The sequence below is a fragment of the Eupeodes corollae genome, chromosome 1 (assembly GCF_945859685.1).
Source record: "Eupeodes corollae chromosome 1, idEupCoro1.1, whole genome shotgun sequence".
Lineage (NCBI taxonomy): Eukaryota > Metazoa > Arthropoda > Insecta > Diptera > Syrphidae > Eupeodes > Eupeodes corollae.
The window spans coordinates 29,937,065-29,953,930 of NC_079147.1; positions in this window are offsets into that span (position 1 = coordinate 29,937,065).

Genomic DNA, 16,866 nt, shown 5'->3' on the forward strand with positions numbered 1-16,866 from the left:
CACACCCAAATAGAAGCTGTCTTTGTTCCCGGTAGCAGTCGCCGTAGTATATATCGCAGTCTTTTAGTTTGCGTTTGCCCGGTCCATCCCATCGCACTTCTTGGATGATGGTAATATCTGCTTTCCAGTTATAGCTGTAATCCTTGTCAAAACACATCTTGAGCTCACTTTTTTTTTTGGAGATTTTGATCAAGCCTACGCATTACCTTGATTATATATTAAGTCTAAATATTAATTTCAAAAAATTAATTTGAAGACTTTGCAATTCTTCCAATTTGTCGGATCCATTTCGCAATCAAAGCTAGCAGTTTACTTTTAAAAAATCGTACTAGTTTTAAAAATTATAAAATACGGAATTATAAGAAACGGGATTACAAAAAGCGGTATTGTAAATAATCTTTACTATAAAAAGCAGGATTAAAAAAACGATTTTTTTAAATGGGCATTTTAAGAAACGAGAATATAAAAAACGGAATATCGCACCCAACTCCCTTAATTGCTAAAGCAAAGGCAACTATTAATTGTAGCGTTATATACTTTATATTTTTAAAGCTGAATTAACGGAATTGTGATTGAAAAAATTAAACCAAATGCGCTAGCCACTTTCATATTTTTTTAACATATGTGCATCAACTGTACTTCAATTTCATCGTTCCGGTAACGACTTTAACCTATTTACCTGTTACGCGATCTGAAAACTTTAATTTTTGATTTTGAGCTGTTTATTTTTAAGCTATACGTATTATATTATATATACGTAAACAATTTAATTCTTAGAGCAAGTGGGTTGGGATTTTCAACATCATCTTTAAACAGGGAGAAAAGCAGAGGACTTAAGACTCATACATAAAGAACTCAGGATTAGCATTTAAAGTTTTTGGTATTTGTTGACCGTTATTAGTTTCCTTAAGCATCTTCTCGCTGAATTTTTCAATAATATTTATTAAAGTGAATGGCCAGCTGAAGGACACTGTAGAATTTCTAAGCAAGCAATGTAATTTTTTCTAGGAAGCAATTAATCAGCTGAGAATATCAGATGAAAATATCAGATTTGATCATAAAAGTCACAGAACGACTTGAAATCCTCTTTTATAAGCCGGATATATATATGTTTATGTAAAAACCTTACCGAATCTCCAGATTTAATAACCATACAAGAGCTGAGACAAATTGGTCCTAATGACGATGTTGTAACTATTTTTGCTGAGCTCAGAGGTAGACAAAATGCTTAAAAGAAGCGGCTTCTGAAGATACGACAGCATCAACATCAGCAATGTTGACATCTGATACTTTTGGCTCAGTTGCTTGAAAGTCTTTAATTGATGATCAATAGATTGTTCGATTACTGCAACAAATGGAGGCTTCTGGCATATCCCTCCAAGTTATTAATAATGATCTTCCCAAAGGGTGGGGTCACAATTGTAGGAACGAACCTTAGAAATTTGGAGAACCATATATAATAAGGTTGTCAATGGAAAGAATTATATCGGTGTGAGCATTTCCCCAAATTAAAATCTGAAAAACCATATGGTAGACAAACTTGCAAAATCCAAATCTTACCTATTTGCCACTTGGCAGTGTGGAATGCACTCCAAAGCTGTTGAATACGAAACCAAATACCGCATTTTTAAAACAATGTGTGCCTCAAGGTTGGGGGGACACAAGAAGTTTAAAGAAGTAGAGAAGTTTTTGAGATAATTCATAAAACAAACATTAAGGTAATCAAATTCTTATGTTGAAGACGAGTTTCAAAAAAATAGATAAGTCGGACACCAAAGAAATATACAAATGTTAGAAATACGCAAATAAACGTCAATCAGGCAATCAGTGAAATATACAAATATAAAATGGCCCCGATAAGAAGCACTTTCAGTTCACTACCCATCTTGAGTGAGTAGCCCGATCGCTTAATGGCTGAGTGGAGTTGTACAGGACGTACCGATCAAGAGCTAATAATGCAAGAGGCTTAACAAATTGAGTATTGGAGAACTGATCGGTTCTATGGGTGATAAGGTTCTAACTGAAATAGTATCCAGAATTAAAAAAATCAAATATTATTCCTTATCAGTGGACTCTACTCCCGACGAAGCTCACATCGATCTGCTAGCTAGTGGTTCCATATATGCAAGGATCGACGCCTAAAAAAAGATTTCTCACCTTTTTACCAAACTGTGGTCATTTGGGCGAAGCCACAGCAAACGCTCTGCTCAAATTTTTAGGTGACTATCAACTAGACATCATGCATTGCCGCAGCCAATCATATGACAATGCTGCGAACATAAGTGGCAAATACAAGGGATGCAGGCTCTTATTTTGGGGAAAAATCATTTATCGGCGTTCGTGACTTGTTGTGGTCATTCTTTGAATTTACTGGGAAAGGCATCTGCTAACTCTTGTCCATCGGCTGTAAAATTTTTTGATTTTGTGCACGTTTTTCACATCCAGTACAGAGCGGCACCGAATCCTGATTGAGAAATTGTCGGAGAAGAAATGCGTGCACTAGAATCATTGAAAGCATTCGTGGAAGCCAAACGAAATGATTTTTATAAATACAAGAAAGCAGCAAAAAAATATCCCATACTGATGAATATGTACAATCACGCACAAGCAACAGAACGAGAAATGTGAGGTTGAATCCGCTCGACTACGGGAAAGCACAAGACTCAAATCTGTCACCCAAAGAAAAATACAAATTATCCGACTTCATCCCAGTGATTGGTCAGCTATCAGTTTCTCTTACTGGAAGATTGCATGCCTATGAAGCTGTACGTTTGAGCTTTGGATTCCTGAATCACATCCAGAAGATGGATGCTGAAAGTTTGCACACTGCGGCAGAGCCATTGGTGAAAGTGTATCCGGATGATTTAGAGCCTAGTCTTTGTAATGAGTTGGTTCAATTTGTGTCTTTGACTGACTCATACAAAAAGGAAAAGAGCTATGGAACAGATCAAACGCTGACGGAACTATTTTAGTACCAAATTCGAGAAAATCAAAATTTCAAGGCTACATTCCCAAACCTCGTAACAGGCTTTGAACGAAGATGGGATAAAACTGTCTATCGATGATTTCTCTCCAGAGCATTGAAATCGATTTACTCCGAGAACTGGATTTCAACGAAATCATCAACGATTTTTCGCCGAAAAAAGCTCTAAAGGTTCTATTTAAATTTTAATTTCAGATAATTATTTTTTCCGTAAATATCTATATGTATTTGTTCAATACTAAAGGAATCTACTTGGTTTCACAATAAATTATTTATTGAAATGAAAAAAAAATAGTTTACCTTATTTTGAGAAAAAATTGGGGCTAGGGGCCCTCCGCTCCTTTATTGCCCTGATGCCTCTGGACCTCTAAATCCGGCCCTTGCTTCAAGATGATCGAAGCGACACATGGAAAACCGAACTTTTTCGTTCAATTAGTTTGTTGGATGAGAAGAAGCTAGAAGATTATATTGGAAAAGCCACAAGCTCGGTTCATACGTGCAGTATATGCAACTTAATTACGAAAAAAAACCACGAAAAGAGTTCTATCCCCTGACCTACTAACAACTTGGAAAAAAGCGATGTACGAAAAATAAGCGAAAAGAAGTAGGATGTATTTCACTTTCTGGAGATATGAACGATCCTTATGGAAACTCAACTTATTGAAAGACAATGGATGTTAGTATGTTTATGGAAGCATAGTTATTTCATGTGAAGTATTAATTGATTATGTTTCACATTTTAAATGATATTAAACGTCGTTTTCAAGACTTTAAAATATTAAAAAATAGTAATTGGCAATGGAAGCAAAAGTTATGAGCTTGCGTTTCCATTCAATAACTTAAACAAGTCCTAAGGTCCACTAAAAAATTGGTATATACTGACGTTTCGTTTCGGTATTTTCACTTGGACTCACAAGTTAAATAAAATGAATGTTAAGAAGTTCTTACCTTAAAACCTGATGAAGAAGTAAACACTTTCGAAACTACGTATTGATCTAAATTAATTAATCAAAACCAAAGCTCACAGACTTATAATTATTGTTATATTTACTTTTAACGTTCTCTGGAGTATTATTGAAATGAAAACAATAATATCACGTGGAAAAGTTATTTTTGATTTCGAAATCAAATTTCACTCCTTGGCCTTATTAATTAAGATTGAAATTGCCTACTTTGTTCTCTGATAAATATATTTTTTTATTCCAGCTTAAAATATTCGTGTTTTTCTTTTCCTCACGTTTTTTTTTCGGACTTCCCACGAGCAATGGTGTCAGTTAAATATAAATAATTAATTAAATAACTTATATGATGATATAAGTTCGTGATGTTCTATATTAAAGTACATGTTCGGAAATCCTTTGGTTTGGTAAAAACTTTTAACTTCAACTGCAACTCTATTTATACACTTCGTTAATATTATTGGTGGAAAACATTGCTTTACTTATAATAACCATGGTCATAATAACTTTTATAGCCATCCTACCTACTTTCCTATACACAAACATGAACAATATTTTGAACCATTTCCGTGTGTCACGTTCACCAATTTAAATGCGAATCATCACCATATCAACTGTGGATATTTTATTAAAGTATTTATCCCATTCGGAAACGCTTTTGATAAATCTGATGTGTTGTGGACTTGTGGGAGTTTATTTTTGTTTTAATAAATTATATAAAATATTTTAAGTTATAACAAATTCATTATTATTATTGATTCGGTTTAACCCAGTTGAACTTTTTCGAGTACAAAATATGGCAGCCTTTGTTTCACTTTTGTATTTATGTTCATATGGCATTACGCATATCTGAGGTTTATTGATTATTTTTTTTATGAAAAAGGATACTGGATTAAATTTTCGATAAAAGACGTGTGCATTTAATTATATGTCGTTGATGTTTTGGTCGTAAGGTTTGCTTTCTTTTGTGTTTTTACAATTTGAATATATGTTCTCTACTTATTAACATTAAAATTCTTTGATTTATTATTGTTAAGAATATATAAACCACCTTTACTTTATTCTTCTTTCACTTTCATAATTATTTTATTTTGATCAAATAGTGTACTTGTTTATTAATAATTTTTGTAAAAGTTTGGTTTTTCATATTGTTCAATAAATCTTATATAACGCGCATCTCAACAGGTTATGGGCCCAACCCATAACAATAACTGAAGATAAGCATAAGTCAATTTATTTTGGAACCAATTTAATTAATTAACCCATTATGAATACCTCAAATGTCCAAGCCGTATACCTCTCCTTAATTTAGAAAATTAAATAAGATGGAAGGCACAGATGGAAGCCGTTCTACATAGAGGAAGATTTGTGCAACATTTAAAGTGCGAGACCCAACGCAATTGCAATGCGACTACAAGGACGCCCTTGCAGAGCTTCTTATAGCAATGGAACCAAACATTGTTGCTTTGGCTGCGAACCTTTGTCGGAAGCCAATGACAAGTATCGCAAATGAAAAACCTGCAAATGGCTGCAGGACAATAAATTTCTGAATACGTTCGTGGATAGACTGAAAGAATTGGGAGCTACATAAGTTGGACGATGATCTGCTTATAAATGTAGTGCTTGTTGATGGATTATCTGATGACTACAAGGACATAAGATTTCCTTTTGATGCTTGCTCAGAGCTAATATCCTGCAACAACTACTGTTTGTATAAGATTACTTCAAGTTCAAGAAAGGAAAATAGAAATTTGGACCAACAACGTGCTCATTGCTAAACACCCAAAAAGACCAAAAGAAACCTCAATTTAATGTGAAATTTGAAAACTAATTCCTTTCAATTGTAGAAATGGTGGTAAGCCGGGTCACATAGGTAAGGGTTGTGATAAAACTGATCAAACCAGATTGAGAGCTGCCAAGAACATCAAAATGGGTTTATTGCACTGGAATGTACGTCACAATCTGCACACGTGTCATGTGAGAGTTCAAGCCAGCTATAATGGTGTCTGGACAGCGAAGCCATCATACATTATGTATATATATCTAAGATAAAATAAAGACACATCAATCTAATTTCATTGAATCATTTATATGCACAAAAAATGGTTCGCGGCCTACCCTATAAGTGTAAAGATGAAATCGCAACAAGTTGTACTACCTGCATTTGACCTTAGCAAACTAAAACACCTTTCCTAGTATCACCAATGAAAAAAGACGTCACAGCGACTACAATTTCCTCATTCAGACAATTGGGGACCCATACGCACAAGGAAAAATACTTCATAGATGACTTTTCAAGGATGATATTTGTCTATTTTCTTAAAAGAAAAAGTGAAGCTCTTCAAGCCTTTAAAACATTTTTCTAAAGTTTTTGATGAAGTACAATCTGCAGAATAACTCAAACATTATCCGTTCTAAATTTTCATCGAAAATGGATTTGAATACTGCAGCAAAGATTTTCAAAAATTCGTGGAAGAGAGCGGAGTTCTTCATCATAAGACCGTACCACGTAAACCGGAGGAAAATGGTCTTCCAGAGCGGGTAAGAGCATATTATAAAGTAAGTTTGATTTCAATATTCGTTTTTGTTGATGAATTTTTTAAACCCTATTGTTATCTATTTGAGCAGAATTTTTTGAAATCTCTTTTTTCTTACAAGAAAATACCGAATTAATTTTTCGTTACTAACAAAACTGTGCATAAATAGAAATAATTTGATAGTCACCTTCACCTACTCTCGAAATATTTGAAGCGAACATCAGTTTTACTAATTTTGCGTAGTATTTTTTTGTAGATTCTTATTTTTGACTTGCGACATATAGGAACTACATGTCAGGTTTTGCGTTTGTAAAAAGTGTCGAAGTCGAGATTTTAGTCAAACATGACATTACGGTTGTAGAGAGGTTGGTCCCTACTGCTACTGCCTACTCTGTTATACAGATAAAAAGGCAGAAAGATGGAGAAAGGGCTCTCAAGAAAATTGCTTATGTAGTTTTTTTTACCATAGCAGTTTTACCATAGCAGTTTAAAAATAAGGTGATCGCTAGAGACTTTTTATATAATATAATATAACGTGATACCAAACATGTATATTTATTGAAAAAAATCCAATAAGTAGTTTTTTTTATATCTAAAAAAAAAACTGATAAAAAACTTGTCACCTCGAAAATTTTACGAATACAAAATGATTTTATCACCAAAACAACTTTGTGCCATGAAAAATAAAGTTTTTAGTATCTGGTAAAAATGAGATAAATCGAATGGACAGTTTTTTTTATAAAAAATAAAAACCTAAAAAAAACATTACTCAAAGTTGGTAAAAAATTAATTTTTACTGAAATATTTTTCAAAAACTTGAGATTATGGCTTTAAACTAGTTTTTTTTTTATAAGAAATATTGTTTTCAACATTCAGACAAATTTTGAGAAAAATCGAATCGAAGTTTTTTTTATCAACAATAAAAACCTAAACAAAAACATTGATAAAAGTTGTTAAAAATTGATTTTTGACTCAAATATCTTTTCACACCTTAGAGATATTGGCTTAAGGCTCTTTTTTAAAATATTGTTTTTAATATTCAGTAAAATTTAAAAAAAATCGAATTGACAGTTTTCTTACAAAAAATAAAAACTTAAAAGAAAATTTAACAAAATTTGGTAAAAATTAATTTTCGACCCAAATATCTTTTAAAAAATTTGAAATTATGACTTACAACTAATTTTAACTTATAAGAAATATTGCTAAAAAATTTGAGTAAAAATAAAACATTTTTTTACAAAAAATAAAATTTAACAAAATTTTTTAAAAATTGATTTTTGGCTCAAATATGTTTTCAAAACTTTCAGATTATGGCTTCCAGCTAATTTAAGCTTATAAGAAATATTATTTTTAACATTGGGATCAATTTTGAGAAAAATCGAATTGACAGTTTTTTTTACCAAAAATAAAAACTTAAAAGAAAATTAACCAAAAGTTGGTAAAAATTGATTTTCGACTCAAATATTTTTTCAAAACTTTGAGATATTTGCTTCAAACTACTTTTATTTTAAAAAATATATTGCTGTCAACACTCAGTTAAAATTTAGAGGAAAATCATTTTTTTTAACAAAAAATAAAAACCTAACAAAAAACCAATACTAAAACTTTGTAAAAATTAATTTACGACTCAAAAAGCTTTTAAGAATTAAAAATATTGTTTTCAAACTCTTTTTATTTCACAGGAATTGTTGTTTTTGATACTAATTTATAAAAACCAACAGTCCGTTTTTCATAAAAAAAAATAAAATCTACAAGAAATAGTACGCAAATTTGGTAAAATTTATGTTCGGTTCTTAATATCTCGCAAATTAATTTCATTCATCCAAATTGTAAAAAATTAAGAAAGGCCACTAAAATTGGTAAAGAAATTTTTTCGACTAAAAATCTATTTAACAAAACTAGATTTTCAAACTAAACTATTTCTTGATATGACAAATATTATTGGTAATTTTAAAAGCTGTAAGAATAACTCAACTGACAACTTTTTTAACCTAACACAAAAACCTACAAACTTTTAAGCAAGACAAATAGACAGACGGGATGGGAAGTTATCAGTTATCGCATCTCATAGAACCGATATTTTATTTTTAATCTTTGTCAAGAACTAATTAGTTTATTCATTTTTTAAAGGAGGAACAAGCTCTTATAAGAACTCAATAATATTTTTGATGTTTCAAACTCGCATTGCTTTTATTTTGGATTTTTTAAATATATTACATTTTTTTTTAAATTCGGTATCTAGAAAATGGGTTATAGTTTTTGTTTAAATGAAAACTAAGGTCTCTTCAAAAAATCAAACCTCATTTAAAATAATAACTTTTTTGAAAGGTACATATTAATATCTTAACATACGATTAACATTTTGAAACAGACCCTTTGGATATACAGTGCTGTGCAAAACATTTGCAACTGTCACCGCCTATCAAAAAAACGAACATCCGTATGTACAAACGTTGTTCCAATGAAATTATTTGTATTGCTTTAGACTTTTGTACGTGTCAACTTACTGTTCATAATCTTATCCATACTGCCACACCGTACATTAAAATCAGTCTGATAACCGATGTGTTTAGCCAATGCGTGATGCTGGGTGTAAACCCCATTTATTACCAATTGCTGTTTTGAAAGAAAAGAGAGCCACAGTAGCTTTTTTGACTCTTTCCTGTACGTTGCGTTTCCAATTTAGTTTTTTGTCTAAGACAAGACGCAGGTATTTAGCCTCGACTGAAAATTTTAATTGGATTCCTTTAATATAGTTAGGGTTGACAAATGGAATTTTGTATCTGCTCGAAAATAAGACCAGATCGGTTTTGTGTGGGTTAATACTCAGTCCACACCAATCAGCCCAAAGTATTAGTCTGTCCAAGGCATTATATCTTCCAGTTATGCGTCGGAGGGACGGGTTGCAAACTCTGATCACCTCGAGAATATCCTCCATACCAGCAGATTCGATCAATATCCAAATGCGGGCTCTAGGTCTGCTAGGAATGTCTTCCATAGCGACAAACTCGAGCTTCGCACCTGGCCAAACTTCACCTAACCGGCTGACAGCAAGCTTGTATAGGTCACAAGATCTATGGTCGCCACAAACCATGAGTTTGACATAGCTTTGATGCCAACCCCCATCGCTTATGGAAGGAACCTTGACCAACTGCCAACCATCAGCCGATACTTGTTGTAACAAATATGCTTTTAGCCATTCGACGCTAGCGGTTTGCTGCGTCCTTTCAGCCTCCGATGATGCACCAGATGCCTATTAAAGCTTTTTGAGAGTTTTCCATTTCTGGAAGTACTCTCATTAGTAGTGGAAGGGCCATTTTTCACAACCCTTCCTCTACTGAAATTAGGTATCGCTACCTTTATATTCTCGTTGCTACTAACAGCAGAGGAGGGTCCATGGTTAGCCACTACTCCCTTCTCTGTGTTGGCCGCAAGAGATACGGCAGCAGGCTTTGACGCCAAGCTACCACCCGGTCCTGAAGAGATACCGGTCTCATTTGTTTTTTTATTTTTGTTTTTGGTTTTTTTTTTCATTATTGGTCCCACGAGATCCGGAGAAAAAAGGTCCATCTGCACAGAGATTCGCATTCTCATGTACAGATAAGGCTAGTTAATCCGGAGGTCGCCAGGTATCCGGATAGTCCGTTAGAGACTGGGCTATTTTTGAATTGTTCCCCAAGCCAGGCACGGGTCGTTTAACACCTTAAATCCAGCCAAATAAAGATGAGTGGTGGTTGGGGAGGAAGAGAAAGGGTGAGGAGTCAGTTGATGTTAATGCATCATTCTGATGTGTAAGGAAAAGATTGGGATTCGGTAATAGAAATTCAGCTAGGTTCTCTAGAGTAAGAAGGAGCATAGGAGATAGGAGCGCTGCTAGCTTTTTCGCCTTGTTTATGTAGCAACGGATGATGATTTTGGGAAGGTAGAGGGAAAAGAACATCCTTTAGTTTCAGGACTCATCTGAAGAAAATTCTCGAGAATCATTGACCTTACTCAGCTTTTACAACTCGAAAAGTTCGACGTTCTGAGTAGAAGAGAGGAAGCTTTACAGTCAACTAAATTTAGATCTTCAAGAACGAACACACCTCCTCCACCGTTTCCCCATAAGTATGATAAATTTTATATTTAAAGTTAGAGGCGAACTATTAAATTTAAATTATATTCCGAATCGATCAGATCCTTTGCGACCTTTGCAATCTTAATGAGAGAGAAGTTGTACACCACTTCATTGCAAGATATTCTGTTTTGAAAAAGTTTCGTATAAAATATTTTGAAGCAGCTGTGATGGAAATAAACTTGTTTATTTTTAAACCATTTTTTAAATAAAGTTTTTCTTACTAACTAACTAACTACAGGCGTTATAAGAAATAAAGGGTACGAAATTAAATATTAACATTTTCTTGTCTTGAACAAAAAAAATAGTTCGAAATTTAGATGTGAGGTCTAAGTTGCAATTGTTTTGCACAGCAATTTTTTTTCCAACAATTATAACGTAATATCAAAAAAGTTTAGAAAACTAAAGAACTTGACTGTTTGATTTTCTAAACAATTTTTTTTAATAAAAATGTGGGTCCTCTAGATACCTGGCATAACAAGCACACAGAAATATTTTAGAGCTATAAACCACTAGGCTCTGATTCTCTATTGACTGTTGTGACACCACATTTATTTAATTTATTTTTTTTAGTTGTACGTTTTATAAATATAATTTTTATAATAATAAATATCAAATTTTTATTTATATAAATATTAATTTAAAAACTATTTTTCCAACAATTTTTTAGTAAAAAAAATAGGGAAATCGGAAATTGGTTTTAAAAAATCCTTTTTGCATCTTGTAAAGAAGACAAATTAATTTTTTTTAAATGTATCAAAAGCCAAGCGTCATTTTTGGTAGTTTGTTTGCCCTTAGAATATTGAAGTTTCTAATGCCTTTTTTATGAATCGAAAAAGCAACTAAAAAAAAGACATTTTTCAGCTATAATTTTTGGCTGAAAATTTCAGAATATTGTTATTTTAAATGATGAGGAATGTAATTATTGACTTATTGTAGACAAAATTTTAAGTTTTGCCTAAAAAAGTAAAAGAACAAAGTTTTTAATAATACATCGAAAAATATAAACATTTTTTGTATTTATTATTCAATTATTAAGTCAACAATGGTCTCAGAATCATTGCTTTTGCCATTTAATTTATAAAAAACGGTTACCATACATTTCTACAGGTTCATTAGAATATTTTTTTAAAAGCTGTGTAAAATAAAAATTGAATATTTGAAAATTGTATACCTACACATTTTCTCCTCAAAATTTAATATATAAATTTTTTCATATAAAAATCCTTAAATTATATAAAGAAAAAAAAACAAAAATCATTCAACACCTGTTCCCTTCTTTAAGGACATTCAAAAAGCGTTATTGTTTTCATTTTGGTGTTATATTAGCGTCAGGAGGAAAAATAATATCGGCCAGCACATTTCTTTGAAATTTCTAAAATTACTTTGTGCATTCACTTCACTAAGCAACCAGGCTAATGTATTCTCCTTTAAACTTCAAGACAAAACAGAATAAGAGAGAAAAATAAAAAAAAGAACTCTCTTAATGTCCACCCCCATCGGAAAAGACACATTTCCGGGAAATAAAGGCGAATAGAAAATAAAAAAAAAATGTATAGAAAAATCTTGATAAACGACAACGAAGTGGGTAGGTATACTGTACATTGCACAATCGCCTTCGAGGCAAATAATATGTCTTATCGGTGGGCTTCAATGTCAATTTATCCAATCCATCATGTAAGCCGCAGGATAAATATAAACTGTCAGTGTCACATTGTTCATAAATTGAATTTTCTTACCCCCGATATACTCGTACACAACACATTTGCCGGAATTTGACAACATCCACTTGTAGAACGACTTAGGGGGCAGTTTGTTGTGTTTTTTTTGTTGTTGTATTTTTGTTTTGTTATTATTTGAGTTGGAATTTAATTCCACTACAGGCACCTACAACTTTAAAGTACATACGGAAGGATTTCTCGAAGAAGACGACGATGACGACGTCGACGCACGGCCGGCGACCGACAGAAAGACATAGATCTAGAAATAGCCTACGATATCCTTGTTTGCTGTCATAAAAATTGATTGCTTCACTGACGCCTTGACATTGGACAAATAATAATTAAGGATAATTAATTTCTCTTTATACAATGGACAGGACATGGACGAACATGCGACATACATACATACGACATACATACCGCCTACATTCATCTCTAGAAACCTTGGATAAAGGATCAATAGGACCGAGAGAAGGCAGAGCGGTAGCGGGCGTTGTGGCAGAAGTTGTAGAAATGGCTAGAGCAAACATAATAAAGGAGGCAAGGCATGAATTCAATGTCCTGTTATGTATGTTTACATTACAAACGCAAGTTCATTGTGGAAATGCTTCCGTTTTTGCCATCGGAGTGTCTCTTGTTTTGCTTTTGCTCTCATCGGATTTTGTTGTTGTGGTTATGTGGTATTATGTTCCAACGACGAAGACAGCGGCTTTTGTTTTTGTTATACGAGGAATACAAACCTACATATATAGGTATATGAACGTTTGGGGGAGTTTTGTGTTATTTTTTTGTATTTAGCTGTTGGTTTCCTTATCCTTGTCCTTGCATCACTCACTGGAGGACTGGAGGTCCTTTATTCTTTTGCTTTTGTATTTTGTCTATGTTTGCCAATATTTTATTTTTATTTGATATCCTTGGGGGCTGAGTTATTGACATTTTTCGTCGTCGTTATTATTGCTAACAGCAAAATGTTGCTGGTTTTTGCATTATAACAACTTCGACGATGGGGGTTGGAGGATGGTAAAAATTACCGTTGTTGTCATGGTGCAATAACCGGCTTTGAAAACCAACGCAACTTGTCACACAATATATAATAGTTTGTGGTAACGTCAGAAACCACGTTCCACGTCATACCACTTATAATACCAACCTTCTTTCTCATACTATTCACTCCCTCCTAAATACGAGATCGTAATGCTAAAATATTGACGTTATAGCTCTAGGGGATGTTAATGAAAAATCAGAACAGACTCTGATGTGACGGATTTGCCATTCGGTTTTGTTTGTTTTCGAAAACAAACTACAATCAAACTGATATTGAATAGGATTTGGAAAATAAATTTGTTTACAAAGTATAGCAGCAAAAATATCAAATTATAAAATACTAAGAAATGATTTTTCGATTAATAATGAGAACTGATTTTTCTACAAAAATATTGCAATTATTATACTGTTATTACAATTTCAAATGTTTGAAACGTGTGATACTACTATTACCAAGTCTAAGTTACATATTTTAAGAGTGCTAACCTGATCATCAAATCCTTTATTTTAATTTCTTTTTTTCTATGGTTTTGTGATTCGCTTATGTTCCTATTGTTCAACTTTTGTTGTTTTTTATTCATAAAAGTTAATATTTCCACTGTAGTGTTGTTTATTATAAGCTCAAATATATTTATTTTTATTTTGTACAATTTGGAGAAACGAGCTATGACATTGATTAGAATTTGCGAACACAGAAGGGGCTCTGCTTAGGTATTTAGTTAAATTTTAAAGTATATTTTTAAATATTATATCTGAGACTAACATTATAAGTTTAATTAGTGCATAATGATTAATGGTGTATAATGATCAGTAGCGGATGGTGTGAGTCCTTGAAGTGAATGTGTCTCTTCCGCAGCAAAGGTGACTCTAGTCAATGAGAATCAACGAGAGCGAAGTTTCCTACTAGATATTAATTTTGCTTTGAATATTCAAGACAATTGAGTTAATTGTTTGGCAATAATTGAATTTTCTATAATCTATTTTTATTATTTTTTTTTAAATACAAATAAAATTAAAAAATAATCTTCAAAGAGATATTAATTATATTTGTTTGATAACTAAAATACGATATTTTGTGATAAAAGTAATTTTCGATGTAGTTTTACATACTTTAAACATTAAAAAAATGTTCGCGCTACAGCTCATTGTTGTAATGACTTACAGCTCTTAACCTTATGTTTGACGTTTCGAAATGTCAATAGTTATATTTTCGAATTTAAATGAAACTATTTTCAAAAATCATTTATATTGGCATCGCTGCAATCAGTAGCTTCATCCAAACAGTGGGGTTATGTTTTTATTTTGGACTTTGAATCAGGTGCTGCTGCTTTGGTAGAAAGAGAATAAATCTGAAGCTATATAGGTACATATGGATGTATACAAGTTATATTGGTTGTCGCCATCATTCTCTCCTCGATGGTTGATGAGATTTCAAAAGCAGCCCCGCAGGACACATCAAATAATAGAAAAGGATATGGGAAAAATAAATAAATATGAAATACGAAACCCCCATAACACTCATACTATACCTAATCCAATATACTCACAAACACAATGTGGATCTATAGAGTGAACGGTTGGATGGCGCTACGCTGGATGGCGGTATAAACGTGATCCCAGAATCCAGGCCGGTGCTGGAGCGTGGGTGTATTTGCGCACTTTGATTTGAAGCAATAGCATCATACATATATAACATTTTGGCGAGTGATTAATTCATGTGTCCCTTCTGGCTAAGAATATGCGTCATTCAAGTATATTTTTTGGTATTGTGGTCACATACAATACCTAATACGAGTAGATAGGTATATACACAGCTATGGTTTAAATAATAGGAACATGTCTTTTGAGTTTGACTGTTTTTTTTTTGTTCACTTATATAAAGCTTGGATGTCATAAAAAAGGGATATTATACTTATTGTTAAAACGTCAAAAATACTCGTATCAAGAACAATTAAGGAAAAGTCTCATGCAAAAGTTTTGTTTGTTTAAAAATGTCAATTTATTGATCTCGAAATTATGTCTAAGATTTCTTTAAATATACCACCAAGAGTATATCAGTTTCAAATGATACAAAGCTGTAGTGAGATTTTGAAGCAGACAGAAGACTTACCTTAATACAAACAAAAAAACAGACTTTACAGAAAGAGAAATTACACAGTCATGTAGTTCGTATGATTATTTCTTTTTCTTGACCGTTGTTGTCTTGTTTATATATTTTATTACTGAATAGAATGTATATTTGAATACTCCTTGACAAATGTAAAATGACAAGTTTTCAGTGTCTTATCATTTTTCCCTTTGGCTTAGTAAACAAAATAATAGAAACAATAGAATATTGCAATCAGATTTAACAATATAGTTTATAATGTTAAGCTGAGTTTTCGTGATCTTTCACCGCATCAAACTAAACAGTTGGATGGCATCAAGATACTGTTTTCCATCTTTTCCGTACTCCCGTTGGATAAAACCAATTTTGAAGAACATGTGATTGAAGTGGAACAAATTCATATTAAACAGATTTTTCTAGCAATTCAAAAGTTCGAGCATGGTGCACTTGATCAAATGCTGGAGATGGGAGTATTAGATGAGAGTAACATTGCTTATAGTTTTGCAGTTGGTTAAGTGAAAAAAAGTTGGAAAAACAGTCTTTGTCTTGATTATAGAAAAGAAAATGTCAGGTCGAAGAAATTTCCCTACCTTCTTCCTCATATTGATAGAATGGGTTAGGTTAGGGTTATGTTAAAGTGGCTGTCCAAGATGGAAACGGACACACTCAGGCAGTTTAATGGCCCATTGTGATGCCACATGAGGCTAAGCTCAATAGAACCAGTTTGAGTCCCTTACGAAACGTGAGAAGCTGATTATGCTGATATGATTTAGATCGTTTAGATAGTTAAAGAAGAATTCTCCTTGTGTTTTAGAGCCAGAACAAGACATGTGCAGAGAAGATCAAGAACCGTTTCTTCCTGTTCCTCGTCTATACAGCTTTTGCAAAAGTAATTTGAGAATACGCCTAGTCTCGTGGCGTGCTTTCCTATTAGACAGTGTCCGGTTATGACACCTATTATCGAGCTTATATACGATCTGCTTAGAGAGAGCAAGTTACACTTGAGCCACTTGATCTTCCCACAACCATCACCACAGCAGCCAATTCCACAGATCCGTTGTGCTTATCCAGCATATAAATAAACAAAAGACGAAACTCTATATAGAGGACCACCACAGAAGAATGAGATACATTCTTCTCATCACCATGCAGATCAATAAGTGCACAAAAGTGATGAAGCAGCATGAAGATAACAAAGTCTTCGCCCAACAATAGAACCGATCATCAAATCATCAGAGAGTCATCATCCAGCATTCAACAAGAAACGTTGTTTCCATTTAATAAATTTCTTTTTAAAAACCCAAACTCGCAAAAGCATTTTTTAATTGGCGCAGTCGGTAGGATAAGTGAAAAAAAAATTATTAAACGAAAATTAATAATAAACACTTATCTAGTGATCGT